Raw genomic sequence first — 19,076 nt, 5'->3', positions numbered from 1 at the left:
AAATTTAATGTATGAATGTTAGTTTTTTGAACTATACCTTGTGTTTGCTCTGGGAAGTCTGGGGGGGAGGGGGGTTTTTGAGGGAGGGGGAAGGGAGAGGGGATGGGGGGGGAAACATTTCTTTTTGTAAAACTTTTTAAATAAAAAAAAAAAAGAGAGAGGGAGAAATGGAGAGGGCTTAATGATGTTAACTCATGCCATTATCAACACCCAGATAGACTTACTTCATGAGGCTACCTTTGAAGACAACTTGGAAGTTGCAGTTACTAGACAATGTATGCTGACATACACAGCAGAAGCAGTTTCAAGTATGTAATATTTCTATGGCAGGCACTGTGTTGGTTTAAAGTAAATTTTTAGATACAATGCAGAGAGTTTATTTTAATTTTTAAATCCAAATTGGATTTTAAAGCTATCTTTTGGATTGTTTCCTTGAATCCCATGGGCTTTGGAATCTATTATAGGAAAGGTGAGATCTCCGAGTGCTGTTTTTATGTGGTAACCTTCCATTTTATAGAATAGCTTCCTCATCAGAGGTGGGTCTGAGGCCAACTCTGGTAGCTTTTTAAAAACCTGCCAAGATGGAGTTGTTCTGCAATGTATTTGAGAGTTAATGTTGCTCAATGTGTATCATGTTCTGTTATGTTCTTATTGTAGCATACTAGGAGTTATACTGAACTTAATTCTAGTTATTTGAGGTGTTTCCTTTCCATCATTTCCCATAATTCCCTATATACTTCAACAGTCCCCCTAAACAAAACTCGCTGAAGGAAGCAAATACAATAAGGTTTTCATCTAGATATATGGAAACTATTTTTTAAATTAATAGAATTAGTGAGGATAAAACTGATATAACTATTAGTTATATCATTCTGGGACAAACTGCCTGCAGCTTTCAAATCTAAATGATATGACATAAAAGGGAAAAAAAGATTTAGAGATGGAGGAATCAGCCACCAGTTTTTAATGATAAACTGCAGTTCCAAAAAGAGATGACTAAAATGGAAACACTTCAGAAAAAAGAGGACTTCAGTCTTTCAGCAGAATTGATGGCATGTCTCTGTTGCTTATCTCCTTTTCTGCAGTCTCACAGATGGGTATTTTGGTGCTTTGTTTCTCTGTTCTTGAGGCTAAGCCAGAATTGGGAGAACACAATGTAGTTACTTTATTTAGTTTAACCACTTTATGGAAAGTTTGGAAAGAAAGACAAAGAGGGAAAATAAATACATGCATTTCTTTTATATAATCAAGAGCAAACAGATATATTGCTTTGCTGATTTTGTTGACTTTTAAAATTATCTATGTGAGAGTGCAAGAGATTCTTAAAAACATTTTGCCTTCTGCTTTACTTTTCTTCTTCTTTTTCCTCTCCCCACCTCCAAATGCTTCTTTAACTTGTCTTTTCTAGATATTATTAAGTTCAAAAGACTTCTCATTCTTTCCCATACATCCACTTTACAGTGGTTAACTTTTGTCATTTAACCCGTTTTGTTCTTTACTAGCAGTAGGATGCTATTGGAGGAGACAGACGAGGATCCAAAGGTATGGGGGATTTTTGCATATGACAGGCTTTCCTACCAAACCTCTTCTTCATAGACATTGCCTTAGAAGTTATTCTACTTGCTGCGGTCCAAAGTTCTGCTTAGGCATGGTTCTGCAGCGCTGCTCTCTACCCCCATTACAGACAGCAGCCACCACTGGAGGAAACCAACCTCAGCCTTCTAGCTTTTATCTTCTCAGTGCACTCAGGAGTTGGGAAAGAGAGAATATGGGAGAAGGAGACAGTTTTATTCTGTTTTTGTCCTTTCGTCTATTACTGTCAAGGGGAACTGGTACCGCAGTGAGCAAATATCGTTAGTACTATCCTGAGATCGTTATTCTAATATGGTTTGGAATGTGTGTGGATGTACATTTAGTATCTATTGGAAACTTCTTAACCTCTCAAGTTAGAGTCTCAAGAGTGCAGGAAAAGATGCAGTTGCCTTATATTGTTTTCAGCAGTTGCTACTGTACATGCATGTCCACACATATGCCAGATCACAAGGTTCCCTTTAAATATGGGTTTCTGTGCAACCCTAATGTTCTGTGTCTTAATGTGTAGAATCTGCAGAGAAGGGTGGGTATCCTTTTGCTATTTTGATGTTTTCATTTTATAGGTGAGACATTTATCAAATGTCTCGTGAGCTCCTATCCTTTGTGAAGTATTTTTTTAAAAACATTCTTTAACTTTTTTTCTTCATATTTATTTGACATGAGTTTTTATTGGAAGAAAACAACTGCTTCAGATTGAGACTCAGGTTTTCCAGTTTTGCTCTACACTCATTTTAGTAATTAAGGGAGTTATGGAGTGTAATATGAATAAATGGTTGCAAGATCTGCCTTTTCCACTGCAATTGTGAAATTTAGGCAATCTGTGGTCTTCTTCCTGCATTTAGGAAGGTCTGTATTAGAACCATTTTACAATGAAATACATATTTCACATTACTGTATAGGATGTTTTGAGTAATCTCTATGCATACATGCGCACAAAAGTCTTTCATAATGAAGTAGTAACTTGCAATCTAATAAATTATTCTCCACCATCCTGAAAAGATGATCGCTAACATGCAATATTTATATCAATTAACTTTTAATTTAATGGGATTAAAAACATAATCTTAAGCAAAGTATTGCATTCAAATAAATGGAACATAGTCTCACCAAACTAAAAGAGTTTGGAAAAGGGACTCATACGTTTTTGTGCATGGTTGAAAGTGTGTGTGTATTTACTGTATATAGCAGTTTATGTAATTATATATTAAAACATGTGGCATCATTTGTGTGTATGCATCTGTATCAAGAGAGACAAGATTAATGCTTGCAGATAATGACAAGAAATGGGGAAAGTTGGTTATGAAATCAAAATGGTTCTACAGAATAACCACTGTCAAGTCTAGGTGGTGCATAACCATGTTACATCTTTACAGAACTGCCTCTAAATGCAAAAAAAATCACTGGATGAGTGGCGTATGGTTTTTATTCATTATAATTTCTTGCAGGATACTGTTCCAAGCAAGGCTCCCTATCACAAGACAATGTCATTTTGCATTCAGATGTGTATAGTTTCACAGATTTAAAAGTTGTTACATAGTCTTAGATCAGTGGTAGTCAACCTGCTCCCTACCACCCACTAGTGGGCATTCCAGCTTTCATGATGGGGTGGTAGGGGTTTTGTCTGATACTGAAGCACTTTCCTTTTTTTTTTAATTTGATTGACTTTTTAAAAAAAATTCATAGCGTTATTTAAAAACATTTTCATTAGGTTTTCATAAAATTCCCTGTGACAATTTAAATTTCCGAAAATATACTATTTGTATCACCCGTGCATAAGTTTAGTTCACGTTACGTAAGTGAAACTAAATGGTGCTATAATGCGACCGCCAACAAAAGAGCCTCATCCCAGAATAGCTTGCGCATCTCCCCCCAGCTGTAACAGACAAGCAGAGCTGGTAGCCGGTGCCCCCCCAAACCCAATCCATGATGCGCGAGAGGCATGCACAGATGATGATATACGGCACGTTACTGGTGGGCGGTTAGAAAATTTTACTACTAACAGAGATACAAAAGTGGGCGGTAGGTATAAAAAGGTTGACTACCCGTCTTACATAAACTGAACAATCTTTAATAGTGCGGTCCAGTATATTTTTCTGAAGTATTTTGCAGAAGAAACACAAGTTGAATCAATCCTGTTGTGGTTACCAGTTCCCAATAGTTTTACTGGCTTGCTACTGCAGAATCAATTCTTTAAGTTTACAAAAGAAAAAAGTGGATTGCATATGACTGAACTGCAGAAACACTATACTTCTGTAACTTGTCAGAATCAGATTTTAGTTAATACACATTCTCAGTGATGTAATGGGAAATATTTGGCAGACAGAATGTAATGAACTGTGATTAATGTTTTAATAAGCAGTTTTGCTCTTATGGTGCAGAGCTGAAATGTTTTTCTGTTCAGATTGATAGTCCTGAAGCACGTGCATGCATGTGATCTTTAAAAAATACTGAATTCTTTACTTTTTTGAAGTATTTTTTTTATTCCCAGTAATATCAAAAACTCTGAAAGTATGCCATCAAGAGAGTTATTTTTTCCACTACCTAAAGTAATTGAAATAAAATACACAGAGAACAAAAAATATCTACAGTATTTAAAAGTACCTCAAAAATGTGAATGCTTCATTTAAAATAGTAGATTTAGAGTTATTTTTGAATTCTGGTATATGTATTTTTTTCATAGGCAAGGACGTTTCTTGTCAATAAAGTATGGTTTATTTTTAGCATATTTATCTTAATACTTTTCACATTTTCATCATCTACAATACGAAATATCAACATGCCTCCCCCCACACACTTCTTCATTTTGGCAACAATGGTGTGTGAGTGTGTATGTGTGAGAGAGAGGGAGATGGAATTGTACCCTGACTCCTGAATCATTCTATATCTTTCTCATTTTTAAAGAAAAGTTGGTAAAATGGTTACCATTTTCTATTTTGGTTGGTAATACCTAATAATTGTGGGTAATAGTCTACTTTGGTTGGTAACAGATTTGATCTCCATTTTGTTTTATTTTGTGTATGTTGTGTGCTTCTTCTGTTTGATCAGTTGCTTTATTTTTATTGCACCCCCGCCCCCGGTGCTTCATGTTTTATTCAACATTATTTTATTTTATTCTTGCTTCAGAGGCTTATTTAAAAAAAATTCAAAAATATAGGGTTATGATTATATGATTTTGTGGCTGGGAGAAAATTCTGAAGGCAGTCTTGTAATAAAAATAAATACTTATGAAAATGGTTTGGTTTCCAGTTTCATAACTATATGGAACAATTTTCCTATAAAATTCATGCATGTATATTCAGTTAAAATCTGTTCTATTCCAATTTATACCATATTATGAGTTGAGAATTTCACTTTCAGTCAGTCAATAGTATTAGTCAATTGTTGTTATTAGTTGCGAAGTCGTGTCCGACCCATCGCGACCCCATGGACAACATTCCTCCAGGCCTTCCTGTCCTCTATCATCCTCTGGAGTCCATTTAAACTCACGCCTACTGCTTCAGTGACTCCATCCAGCCACCTTGTTCTCTGTCGTCCCCTTCTTCTTTTGCCCTCAATCTTTCCCAGCATTAGGCTCTTCTCCAGTGAGTCCTTCCTTCTCATTAGGTGGCCAAAGTATTTGAGTTTCATCTTCAGGATCAGAACTTGAAACTTTCTTTTCAATTTACAGTATGTATCATATTTAATTTCTTTATGGTAATTGAGTAAGAGTTGGGTTTTTTTAACAATATAAAAAGAAAAAATATAAATAATAAAAAGAGTTGGATTTCATAAAATAAATATTTATGAGAAAAGTCATTGTGATAACAATTGATTAGAATTTGCTTTAAAAATGTTTCCAATTTGTATTTTTCCAAGGGGATTGGATTTGTGACAGTTTTCTAAAACAACGAGCAACTACTAATAAAATGCTTACTAAATCATAAATTACAGGATTATGTTTTGGAGCAGAACTCATTTGGTTTTCCATTTAAGAAATGCAGTGATTTTTTTAAGCTAGTCTGTTTTCCCTTCCATAGCCACAAGACAGTTAACTTACTGCATGGATAAAGAATTAGATCTGTCAAATTTGTGAGTTTTGAAAGGAGCCAGAATAAAGCCCAAGCATCCCTTCTTTTCTGTAGATTATTTTAAAAGATACAATAGCTTTCTTCTGTTATCCTACTTTATTTCTGTGTAGTGGTTGAAAAATAACTGTAAATGTATTAGCCATATCTAAATATTTTCCAGCCATACATTTACCTGTGAGACCCTTACAGTTCCTATACGTCTCCCATATAAAAGTTGCTTAATTGCAAAATATGTTTTCTTGTGCTAGAATTTCTCTGTTCCTTCCTCCTCTATCTTGTAATCTCCCAGCTCATTTTTCATCTTTTCATATATTTGTTCAAATATTGTGATCTTCATTTATGAATGTTAGTTAATACATTATAATGCCTTAGTAAGATCACACTTGGAATACTGCATCCAGCTTTGGTCGCTACAATGTAAAAAAGATAGGGAGACTCTAGAAAGAGTGCAGAGAAGACCAACAAAGATGATTAGGGGACTGGAGGCTAAGATATATGAAGAACGGTTGCTGGAATTAGGTATAATGAAAAGAAGGACTAGGGATGACATGATAGCAGTATTCTAATATCTCAGGGGTTGCCACAGGGAGGAGGGGGCCAACATATTATCCAAAGGACCTGAGGGCAGGACAAGAAACAATGGATGGAAATTAATCAAGGAAAGAAGCAACTTAGAACTAAGGAGAAGTTTCCTGGCAGAACAATTAATTAGTGGAACAACTTGCATCTAGAAGTTGGAATGCTTCAACACTGGAAGTTTTAAAGAAGAGATTGGACAGCCAACCTGAGCAGAGGGTTGGACTAGAAGATCTCCAAGGTCCCTTCCAACTCTGTTATTCTGAATGCCAGTCTGCTGTAGAAGATGAGCTGCTAGACTGGCATCAGGAAGACCCACATTCTAATCCCCTCTTAGTTTTGAAAGCTCTCTGGGTGACTTGAGCTAGTCACTCATGTTCAACATTCATCAGTATCAGTAACTGGGACTATATCACGCCACAGCCAACTAATAAAATACAGCTGCTTTAGGGACCAGAATACATGGCAAATTGGGAGCAGGCCCTTTATGTTCCTATCAGGCTATCTAGAGGAGCTTTAGAGCTTGCCCAAGCAACTGCTTCAGCACTTCACAAGGTAATGCTCTGAAGATTTGCTCTGAAGTTTTCCTCTAGGTATTACAGATTACATGGCTAGCTGGCTACCTGAGGGGGGGAGGATGTGTAGGCTGTTGCTGCTACTGCTATAAAGAACCCACATAATAGAGCAGATGTGTCAAACTGGATATCATTGAGGGCCGCATGAGGGTTATGTTTGACCTGGGGGGCATGCCTGGGTCAGGGATGGGTTCTGCTTACCTTTATTACAAGTTCACGTTGTGCCCGCATGCACGTGCTCCTCCACTTGCTTGTGTGCACACTCTTTTGCGCATGCGCAAAAGAGTTTTGATGACGTTTGTCAGTGGGCGGAGCCACCCGCCAGTTTTACTAGCGGTTCTATAGGACTGGTCCGAACCAGGGGCAACCCACCACTGGCCTAGGTGTGTGTGTGCCCAGGGTGGACATGCCCAAGGTGGGCGTGGCCAGCTTGTTGAGGTTTCATTTTTGGCTGCAACAGCCTCCTGCAGTCCTCTGCCAGTGAAAAAGGAGCTTGGGGAGGCCATGTGTGGTCTCCCCAGGCTCCATTTTTGCTGGCAGAGGGCTGCAGGAGGCCATCACAGCCAAAAATGAAGCCCGGGCAGGCCAAGTGCAGCTCTCCAAGCTCCATTTTTGCTGGCAGAGGCACTGGGGGATGTTCCTTCACTTTTTTCAGGGTGGCAGGCCAGATCTAAGCACCCCGTGGGCCGGGTCCAGTCGCTGGGCCTTGAGTTTGACACCCCTGTAATAGAGCATTCAGAGGAGAGAATTTTTGTACTTCGGGCTGATTGCTCAATGATCATAACACGGTGGTACAGTATACTCTTTGCATTCAGAAAGTTCCAAGTTCTTTCACCTTGCTTTCTTCAGCAAAGTAGGATTGGAAGAGGGCCCCTGCCTGAAGATCTGGAAAGTTACCTACCAGTAATGGCATTAACATATCTTTCCAAACTGGGAAATCTCCAACTTTCAGAATTTCAAGCCAATATACCTTTGCTGAGTTTTCTCTGTGTTAAAATTCACAGAGGATAGAGTCCTGGATTATGTCATCCAGACCCAAATGAATCATGCTTTGACTTGCTATAGGACAGTTTCTTATGATTCTATGACATTTTCATACATTGCTTCAGCTGGAGAAAATGAGTTAGGTTTTCCAGTCCCATATTGTAGTTGGATGAAATATTGGATATTGTAGACTGGATGAAAGGATAATATGACTTCCTGAAAGAGAACAGTTATGTATATGAATTATTAAGAAAACAGTCTTAAGCCTCTCATCAAGCACTGTTTGCCCATAATAAAATAAGTCCTAAATTGCAGGGGAACACATTGTGAAATCTAGCCATTGTGCCTTTGGGAACAAAGTGTAGACAGTCATTATTTTTCAGAGCTGTGGACAGTGAAAGGTTGGTTGTGAAGACATTTTTAATTTCCACTTTCCACTCTTTACTTATCCACTGCCCACACTTTTACTTTTACTTATCCACTGCCTACACTTTTACTCTTAAAACAAAATTGGGAAGCAAAAAATCCCAAGAAACGATGCTGAGCATTAAAATAGCACTTCCTAGTGGCTTTTGCCTCCTTTAATCCTCTCATTTACACAGGTTCTACCTTAAATCCCATCTCTTCTCTCTTTGCAAGTGGCCCAAATGAGATAGATCCTCCTGCCACCTAGTGTTTAATGCAGAGCTTCTATGTCTTCTGAAAGCTTACAGCGAGCAATCTAGAAAGACATGTTGTGTACTTCAAAATATTTAAGCCTTTACCCTAAATCAGTATTAAAAAAATCTGCTGGGCTACAGCAGTTGAATGAGATGGGAATTTAAGAGTTGTAGAATAGAATATTGGGAAGACACCACTACTGAATAGGTTTTTAAACTGTACAAAAACAGCTGGGTCTACATTTGGGTGCCTTCTACAACATAAAGTCACTCTAACACTTCAGAGCACCTTATGTCTCTCAAAATTGCGTATAGCAACCAGAAACTTCCAGAATGTACTGCTAGGTTATAAAAAATTAATATAACAGAAGCAACAATTAAATATAAGGTAATTGAGTAATAATACTAACTGTTATTCTCCGATAAGATGGATGGTCAATAAATTTTACAAACAAATAAACTGTATTTAGTATAGATTCATTATGAATGTAAATGCAATAATGCAATAATTCTTGCATTGACTTCTTCCTCTTACCAAGCTCTCACCAAGTGTAGCTCTCAGCCAAATTAACTTGTGCGTCCCCTCTCTGCAAAGATATCTCTTGCATGTCTCTTTTTCCTAAGGATACACATGCCTTTCCTCGTGAAACCTCATGATCATGTATTACTGAAAAATCATTTTATGCCAAATTGTCTTGTCGCAGTTTCAATTCCTTGATCTTCAAGGAGAAAAGTCTTCAGTCATAAGGAATGTATTATTTTCCTTTAGGTAGGTAAGAAATAGGCATATGACATATATCAGAATCATGAGAATTTTAGCCCATTTTCTCTGTTTCCTAAATTACCATGTTTAAAGAGCTGGAAGAGATTATCAGCATCCTCAGATCTATTGCCAACAATATCACCTGAAGGTTACAAAAATTGGAATTTTTGCCCTTATTAAAATCATCATTAAGTACAGTATCGTATCCATGAATGCATACACATGGAACCTGTTTTGTATTAGGGGACATATTCTTCTTCTGCAGACTGGCAAAACTCATTATCTAGCTTGACTCATTCATTGACAGAGATTTTTGTTTACTGTGTTTACTTATATATGACATTCACATAGCTGTTAAAAACATTTAAAAACAAATAATAAAAAACACAAAAGCGCTTCCCCCCCAGCGTTGAGAAGGCTGCCCAGAATTCCTTCTTTTTCTGCTGAACCAAGTAGACCTCTATGAACAGAGAAAAATGTTAGCGTTATTTTTTTTAATTGAATGAGTTTGTGGTATCCTAACATTATTTTCATACCAGATAGTAAGTGAAACCTAGAAAAATTATAGCTTTAAAATAAAAGCAACCAATCAATTAAAAAAAGCCCTCAAAAAAGTATTTGACTTTTTTGCGTCTACAGCCTGACTCAGAAGGATCTTGAAAGCAGACCGGCTGTTTGAAACACCATGCCTCCCCAGATTAGATTTACCACAACCCTGCTGGCCTTCTCAACGCTATAAAACCTGGATATCCTTCTAGGCATGGAGGTCCAGAAGTTAGCTGGAGTCTGTGGACTGTTCTTAGTTTATTAGATTTGGTTTGGAGTTTAATTCTTTTTATCTATTGTGTTGGGGAATAGGGGGGAAATATTTATTTTGTACAGTCTTTTAATTTGTTGTTACCTACCAGTGTCACAAATGAGGTGGGCAGCTACATAAATTTAAATACATAAATATACAAACACATACATTCATTCTTATTTCCAAGAATCTTAAAGTAAGGCATTGTTGAAGCTACTGTATCTAATGATGCTTCATACTTGTGTTACAACAATTCAGAAATTGCATTCAGAATATTTCTCTGGGCTCTTGGTGTTTTTTGTTTTTTTTAACACATATTGTTGAAATTTCATGTCCAAAAAGTTTTTGCCTGCTTCAGATACAATAAATTGATGTGATATCCTTTTTGTTATTATGTCTTGGGTACATAAAATTTGTAGAAAGGACTGTCAGCATTGATTGATTACCGTAAGCCTAACCTATTTCGTGGGCAAAAAGCGCAAGACAGCTGAAATAAGCGACTGTAATTGATTGGTGTGTGAAAGTCACTGGCGGGTAAAAAATGGAACAAGAGCCTTTCTTCTACTTTTGTAATATCATTTCCTTATCTTTTCTTTCCCAAGTGAAACATTGCAAATAAAGATCCACAGCTTTCCATCTTAATGATGCCTGCCATTTCAGGAAATTGTATTTGCTGCTCAATGTTATATTTGCAGCAATGATCCGAATTCAATATTTCTCAGTAAAGATCTTCTTATTTTTATTGTAAGAAGCTAAGCCTTTTCATTGTCTCTGCTTTTACCCTCTGTTTTTAAACTGCATTTTCTTGCAATTCATCATAGTGTAATGAAGGGGAGAATAAAATGGAATGAGCTACCTACATATTTTTTTTGGTAACAAATAGCAAAAACAGAGCACTGTTTGGCCCAATAGAAGCTAGTGCATTGATTGCAGGGAATACTGAGCTGTTATATTTTCTTTCCACTACCCACACCAGATCCCCTTTTAACAGATTTTACTTCTTGACTATTTAGTCTGGACTGTTGCATGCTACTGTGAGATCTGGATCATATATTTAAATAGACCTGTAAAATAATATCACCCATGTTAAATTCATAAATGAGTAATTAGCTTTGGGTATGCAGCATATGCAGTTGGGGGAAGATTAAAGAACAGATAATCTAGACAACTGTCATATGTACCATGCTGAAGTAGTGCCAAACTCAGATTTGTAGGGAAATTTTATATCAAGTGTCCACTTAACAAGTAATAGGAATCAAGTAGCTCTGGTCAGATTCAAACATGCAAATGTGCTGTTTGATTTTGTTGAGAAAGATCATGTCTAGACCTCCATGTACCATCTTGAAATCTCTTTGATCACTTCCTAGCTTCTTGATTATTTTAACTCTTAGTTTCATAATATGAAATAAGCATTTGGCATCAACAATATGTCTGCCGACAAACATTCCTTGGTTTCTAGCTAATTTCTTTTTAATTTAATAAAGTACATGTAGTCCTTGACCGACTACCGGTTGCTTAGCAACCATTCAAAGTTATAACAGGCCCCTGAAAAGCTGCTTACGACCTGGGTTCAGTTTTTTTTTGTTTTGTTTACATTTATACCCCGCCCTTCTCCGAAGACTCAGGGCGGCTTACAGTGTATAAGGCAATAGTCTCATTCTATTTGTATATTTACGGCTGCTCAGTATACGGCTGAGCAGTATACTGAGCAGTTTACGGCTGCTCAGTATCCCTGCGATTATGGAAACAACATTTGGGTGAATTAATCCTTGTGACCAGTGCAGGGACACTGCAGCACTCCCCTTACTTAAATTCCCCCCATCTCGCCCATTGGATCCCCACAGACCTTGAGCTTGCTTTCCCAGCCAACTAGATCCCACACCCTCCTCTTCATCCCCCACTTCTGTCATAATCACTCATTTACCTTCTCTAGATCTCCAGAGCGCTGGAGCTTGTATCGGGGAAGGAGAGCAGGCTGCTCTGCTCCTCAGCATAGTTTTCAGAGCAGCCGCAATGAGTGGCCCCTCTGAAGATGTCGCCCATTTCTGGAACAGCACCATGTGGCTTTATAGGGGTGCCAAGGGATGGAGCTGCCTGCTTTCCTTTCACAATGTGAGCTCCAGAATTCTACAGAAAGTGAGTGATCAATGATGTGTGGGGAGGAGGATGTGGGACCCGGTGGGGTGGGAAGCAGGCCCAAAGCTTGTGGGTATCCCAAAGGGTGGAAAGTGGAACACAGGGTGCCTTGGAGTGGGGGAGACCGTGGGATACCAAGGGCAGGCAGGCCTGGGCCTGCAATAGGCCTCTCAGGACCTCTCCCATCTTAGAGGCACCCCATGCTTTGCTTAATGACCTGCATGGTGGCTTAATTTACATCATGGAGAGCAGGGATAGGGATCATTAAGCAAGGCAATCATGTGGACACCTAGCTTAATGACCCTTGTGACTTACAACCTTAGTGGGCAGGCTCTGTTATGGTTGTAAATAGAGGACTTTCCTATACTATGAAATTCTAAAGCATCTTGCTGAGAAATTAGAACTGGGCCATTTCTTTCAAGTAGGATGGTTCATAAACTTAAAGTAGATACACTACTAACAGTGTTGCATTCTGCGTTTGGGGGAAATAAGGCATTGCGTTATGGACTATAATTCTTAAATACTGGTAGTCCTCGATTTACAATAGTTTGCTTAGTGACCGTTCAAAGTTACAACAGCACTGAAAAAAGTGACTTATGACCATTTTTCACACTTATGACCATGGCAACATCCCCATGGTCACATGATTTACATGCGGATACTTGACAACTGACTCACATTTATGACGGTTGCAGTCCTGGAGTCATGTGATCCCCTTTTGTAATCTTCTAACAAGCAAAATAAATGGGGAAGCCAGATTCATTTAACAATCGTGGCACTAACTTAACAACTGCAGTGATTCCCTTAACAAATGTGGGTAGAAAAGTCATAAAATGGGGCATAACTCACTTAACAAATTTCTCACTTAGCAACATAAATTTTGGGCTCAATTGTGATCGTAAGTTGAGGACTACCTCTATTGCCTTTTTTCTGGAAACTGCTGCTTATGATCATTAATAGTGTTCTGTTGTTGCTCTTAAGGAGATTAAGCTGCAACTGCAGGGGCTGTTTCAAAACGACTCTACAAAGTACGTAAAAATTGAGAGATGGTGGGCTGATTTGACTTCGGGTTCCATATTCTGATTCTAACATTACATGAACAATAAATCAAATCCACTTCAATGTCATATTTATCTTTCAAATCAATAAAAACAACAAATCCAGTCAGTCAATCCAACGGGATTCAAACTGAAATTCCCTGCAATCCCGTTTTCCATTCTGTTCTCAGTAACATTAGTAAGATTGCTTGAAAAAGGTTGAATGCAAATGTCTTGAAGTGTCTCAGTGGCTGCTCATATTCTCGAGTGTCCCATTAAACAGACAATGGATTGTAGGGTAGCAAAAGCACTACCGGTGTGATGAGAAATCCAGGCCTTCAGTTCCAGTTGTATACGGGCAAACAGCCAAGAGGGGGTTAATGGAAATTAAGAAGTGTCCCTCACGTTTAATTACATTCTCTCTCTCTTTCTCTCTCCCCTCAGTTAAAGTGCATGCAAAGCCTGATTTAGTCATGGCCTAAATGTAGCCACAGCTCTGTGCTTGTCAAGTATAATGTATCCCCCCCATGCAGCGCAAGTGTGTTGTATGGATCCTGGCTCAAGGCTGAGTGCAGTGTCCTTGCCAGCCGGAGCTGTTGCTCAAGGATACGAAAATGCTTACTTGCAGTTATTTCTGTGGAGGGATGATTGATTTGCTCTATCTGGAGGATTTCGGACCTGGAAACCTGAGCACAGCAGAAAATGCGCTGGCTGTTTTGGCAAAGCTGAGTGTTGAGAGGACAGACAGCTGGCTGATGACCTCAAGAGAATGACAAATATGGGGCCAGGTGCCTCAGTCATTACAGAATGCTTCATGCTAAGCCATGCCTTGCCTTGAAACGCAAAGGGCGGAAGCAATTTGGAGTTAAAGAAAGCCCCAGCGAGTCAGATCTTGGTTTCTGGAAACAGCAGTAACTTTTGATTCTAATCTCAATATGAAGAGAAATGAATTCCTTCTTGTACTTTGGGAAGAGGATAATGCTTTTGCTGTTGTGATGGAAACCTAGTTAAAAGAGTCTTGTTGTTTAGACAAGCAATGGCATGTGGAATGTGGAGGGATGATTGATTTGCTCTATCTGGAGGATTTCGGACCTGGAAACCTGAGCACAGCAGAAAATGCGCTGGCTGTTTTGGCAAAGCTGAGTGTTGAGAGGACAGACAGCTGGCTGATGACCTCAAGAGAATGACAAATATGGGGCCAGGTGCCTCAGTCATTACAGAATGCTTCATGCTAAGCCATGCCTTGCCTTGAAACGCAAAGGGCGGAAGCAATTTGGAGTTAAAGAAAGCCCCAGCGAGTCAGATCTTGGTTTCTGGAAACAGCAGTAACTTTTGATTCTAATCTCAATATGAAGAGAAATGAATTCCTTCTTGTACTTTGGGAAGAGGATAATGCTTTTGCTGTTGTGATGGAAACCTAGTTAAAAGAGTCTTGTTGTTTAGACAAGCAATGGCATGTGGAATGTGGAGGGATGAGATCACTGGAGTAATCTAATCTGCCAGTGACTCTTAAAAAACAAAAAACAAAAACCAAAAATAAATGGCATTTTTACCCAGCATAACCTAGCTCTTTCTCAAGAGGATGTATGTGCACCTGTTGAAAACTCTGGATGCTTGGAAGGAAATGAAACATTAATATAAAGCTAACAAACCCTGCACAATAAAATCCAAATATATTAATTGCGCAATACGCAAATTTATTAATAAGTGGCATTCAAATTCTGCAGTTAAATTCATTCAAGCAAACCAATAATTTTATGAAAACGGTCACTGCATTCCAAATTATTTGGAAATGTGTCCTAGTAAAACCAGTATACTTATGAACAAGTACTTATTATAAACATAATAGATGAATGTAATGTTTGCAGTGTTCCTTGACTTCATCTGAAACCACTTTTTCAGTCTTTGCACAGTGTAGCTCCAGTGGTGGGTTGCCCCCGGTTCGGACCGGTTCTATAGAACCGGCAGTAAAACTGGCGGGAGGCTCTGTCCACTGACCCAAACGTCATCAAAAGCGATCTGCACATGCGCAGAAGAGGGCGCGTGCATGCGAGCAGAGTTAGAGTGCACGCATGAGCATGAATGCGAACCGGTAGTAAAGGTAAGTAGAACCCACCCCTGTGTAGCTCTGTGTAGCTCTGTGTTTAAGATGGAAAGTGATGGAGATGGTGTAAAAATCTTGGCAAATGAACAGGCTTTGGATAAGGGGACTGCAATTGGGAGGCCTGAGTACGAATGATAGAGGAATTCCTTCACCATCTGTACCAGAGGGTTTTAAACATCCTAATGTAAGTTAATGTTTTTTCTACTCAAATCCCTCTTATTTTATTAGGCATGACTAATTTGCTCTGCACTGGGATCAAGATGCATAACCCAGATAATGACAGGTGCAGTATCCCATGGACTCAGGCTCCAAATGTGAAATTATAAATAATATCAAAATCAGTGTGCAACAAATACATTGACTTTGATGAATACTCATAAATAGTACAGATATTATGTCTTTCAAAATAACATACCATTAATTTTGAAAATTCTAATCTAAATGCTCACCTCTAGCTGGCATACAAGAGCACAAACATTCTTGGGATAAAATTGAACTTCAGTTGCGCTTCTAGCATACTGCTGCAATTTGCCACAATGGACTGGTATGGTCCTTACTTTTAGTAGGGAATACTTCATGCCCTGTGAAGGTTCCATCCATCTCTGAGAATGGGATGGATGACATTAATATACCCTTATATATACAGGCAAAAATAGGAAGAGTAAATGCAAAAAGTGATAGGGATTGGTTTGTTAAGTGTGCTTGGGAAGGTGTGTGCAAAATTCTGATTGAAAGGATGTGAGACAATGATTAAAATGGAATTAGTGTGGCTTTGTGCTCTAGGGCTCTCTAAGCTCTTTAGCAGGTCATTGAGAAATATATGAATGTGAGAAGGAATTTTATTGTACAGGTGTTGATTTATAGCATAGTGAATAATGTGAATATGGAATGTTTTGCAGTAGGAGTGTGCATAATAGCAGTTAAGATTATTTGAGCTAAGCAAATGTATCAAAAGCCAAGGTGGATTTGTATGAGGAGAAATCTCTTCTGCTGTAGCACCCACCTTCTGGAAAAGCATTTTGTACCGCCCAACCCCTGTTGAACCGGCTTCAACCTTGCTGGCTTTTCAGAAGGCCATGAAGACATAGTTTTGTCATCATGTCTGGAGATCCAATGGAGCCTGTCAGATGGTTGTATTATTAGCAATTGTATGGATTATTCCGCCACAAATTATGTTTTATGGTTCTGTATTGTTTTAATTTGTTTTGAGTGGTTTTTATTTGTTTACTTATAATTGTTTTTATTTTTAATTATATGAGCCACTCAGATATGTATCTGAGATGGAAGGCTATATCAATCAATCAGTCAATCAATCAATCAATCAATCAATCAATCAATCAATTGGAAATAGATAGAGATACAAATGCTGGAACGAAAGGAGTGGGCAACATGAATTTCACTGAAAAAAGCTGTGTTTTGGCCTAGTTTAGCATTTGGAAGTGAGAGTTAGAAGTTCAGAAGAAATAAAAAAATTAGTTGAATATGGTGGGAATGGAGTATTTAAGAAGAGGTGTAGTAAAACAAGGAAGGATAGAATTGAGAATGAATCAATGGATACAAGAACAGGAGATTTGAAAGAAGTACATTGACCTGGTTATTGTGGAAAATTGGAAAAGGATTGAATAGTAAAACGTATGAAGAAAGAGTGAAAGGGGGGAGATTTAGGGGGGAAAGGTTAAAAAAACAAAGGCATTGTAGAAAGCAATATATGGACATGGGCAAACCAAGACAGAAAGAATGGAGACATAATAGTGAATAGTATCTGAATTTAGTTATTTCTCTTTTTCTTAGTTTTATGTCTTTATTTTATTTGGTATACTATTTCTTACTCCTTTTTTATACTTTACATTGCACTGCTTACCTTTGAAGGGAATAACATGACGTTTGTATCCATTTCTTCTGAGGTTGTTCTTTTAAAGAAAATTTAACTTTGCAACATTCCTTTTTGGGATTTTTTGTTAGCCTTTCCTGCTCAAAGCTTGAATCAACTTTTAATAATCTGTCCTTGATTTATACTTTCCTTGACAGTAGAAAGTGATTGACTAGAGCTTGCTGTGTTAAATAAACAGTGTGTTTACATTTGCAGTGACATGGCTAGAGGAGTTGCATTTATATTTATTGATTGATTGATTGATTGAGTACTTATTAGATAATGTATATAAGTATAAGCATGAATGGAATACATAAAATGAATACAATTAAAGGGAACATTAGAATAGGGACGGTAGGGATGCTGGTGCTCTTATTTATGCACACGCCTTACAGACCTCTTACGAATGGGGTGGGTCAACAGTAGATAGCCTTAAGGTTGACCTCTTTCAATCCTTATTTGGATTTCCATCCTTCCCACATCCAATACAAGCTCCTTAGTATAATCTTTGAAATGTTTCAATGCCAGGTTGTCTATTTTCTGTAATGCTGGCAACTTTCGTTTCTCTAGAGTCACTATGCTGTTCCATTCAAAAGCTTTTTTAAAAGATGGCTTTGCCTCATTTCTTTCGTATTTCCTTGTGCCTAGAAATTTCCCCTGGAAAATGTGTGCAGCACCATTTCTCTCTTCAGATTGATCCTTAAAATTTATCTTTTCACTTAAAGCTGGGAGATTAATATTTTAATAGACATCTAGAACAAGTATTTTCCAGCCTTGGTCATTTCCAGTAGTGAGAACTTTAAATCCCAGAATTTCACAGCAAGAATGGCCATTGATGAGAATTCTGGGAATTGAAGTTGACACACTTGGATGTCACCCACGTTGGGAAAGGATGATCTAGAACCGAGTTCCACAATCTTTTCGGCTTTGTGGACCACCAAGGAGGAGTGGAGAGGGTTCTGCACATGCATGATGGGCTAATTCATGCATACGCAGCTCCATTTGTGTGAGCAGTGGGCACTTGCGCCCACTGTTTGTGCAAATGGAGCATGCACATGCACTCACCCGCTGCTTGTGTGACTGGGGATGCACTCGCACATATGCTCGTCCACCATTTCCACGGCCCTGTTCTGAAAGGCTCAAGGCCTAGTAATGGACCGCAGCCCGGGGTGGTGGTGGAACTCTGATATAGAATTTAAATGCAATCGAAGAATGCATTGTTCACCCATTTCTACCTTATCTATTCTTTTCCTCCTCCTGTTTGAATTACTGAAACTTTGTGGAAAAAGTGCCTTGTAACCAGAAACAAATCTTTCAGCTTAGGATATTGTGTAAACTATAATATGAATTGATATGTGTTTTATGAAATCAGTCTTCTCAAATCTGATTCGTTCCATAATAGTCAGCCAGCATAACCAAGGGAGCTGTAGTCCAACACAGCTGGAAGACAATAAACCATCAGTAGTAACAATATATAACATAACATAACATAACATAACGTAACGTAACGTAACGTAACGTAACGTAACGTAACGTAACGTAACGTAACGTAACGTAACGTAACATAACAATAGAGTTGGAAGGGACCTTGGAGGCCTTCTAGTCCAACCCCCTGCCTAGGCAGGAACCCTACACCATCTCAGTCAGATGGTTATCCAACATTTTCTTAAAAATTTCCAGTGTTGGAGCATTCACAACTTCTGCAGGCAAGTCGTTCCACTTATTAATTGTTCTAACTGTCAGGAAATTTCTCCTTAGTTCTAAGTTGCTTCTTTCTTTGATCAGTTTCCACTCATTGCTTCTTGTTCTACCCTCAGGTGCTTTGGAGAACAGCCCGACTCCCTCTTCTTTGTGGCAACCCCTGAGATATTGGAACACAGCTATCATGTCTCCCCTAGTCCTTCTTTTCATTA

At 38.4% G+C, this 19,076-nt stretch overlaps 2 protein-coding genes across 4 annotated transcripts in view; one reads left to right on the top strand and one right to left on the bottom strand.

The window, feature by feature from the left end:
• TRMT5 (tRNA methyltransferase 5) overlaps positions 1–19,076 on the bottom strand; it is a 55,326-nt gene that overhangs the window by 16,121 nt on the left and 20,129 nt on the right. For 2 of the 3 annotated variants that reach the window (XR_009152706.1, XR_009152707.1), the window contains one exon: positions 14,252–18,603. The exons of the other annotated variant lie outside the window; for it this stretch is intronic. The gene's annotated coding sequence lies outside the window, so the exon portion shown is untranslated. Of the gene's footprint in view, positions 1–14,251; positions 18,604–19,076 lie in introns of those variants that run through there. 3 annotated transcript variants of the gene reach the window in all.
• Positions 1–19,076, top strand: part of MNAT1 (MNAT1 component of CDK activating kinase) — a 113,840-nt gene that overhangs the window by 88,403 nt on the left and 6,361 nt on the right. The window lies entirely within an intron of this gene.

The sequence above is a fragment of the Ahaetulla prasina genome, chromosome 1 (assembly GCF_028640845.1).
Source record: "Ahaetulla prasina isolate Xishuangbanna chromosome 1, ASM2864084v1, whole genome shotgun sequence".
NCBI lineage: Eukaryota > Metazoa > Chordata > Lepidosauria > Squamata > Colubridae > Ahaetulla > Ahaetulla prasina.
This window is presented reverse-complemented; position numbering and strand designations above follow the sequence as displayed.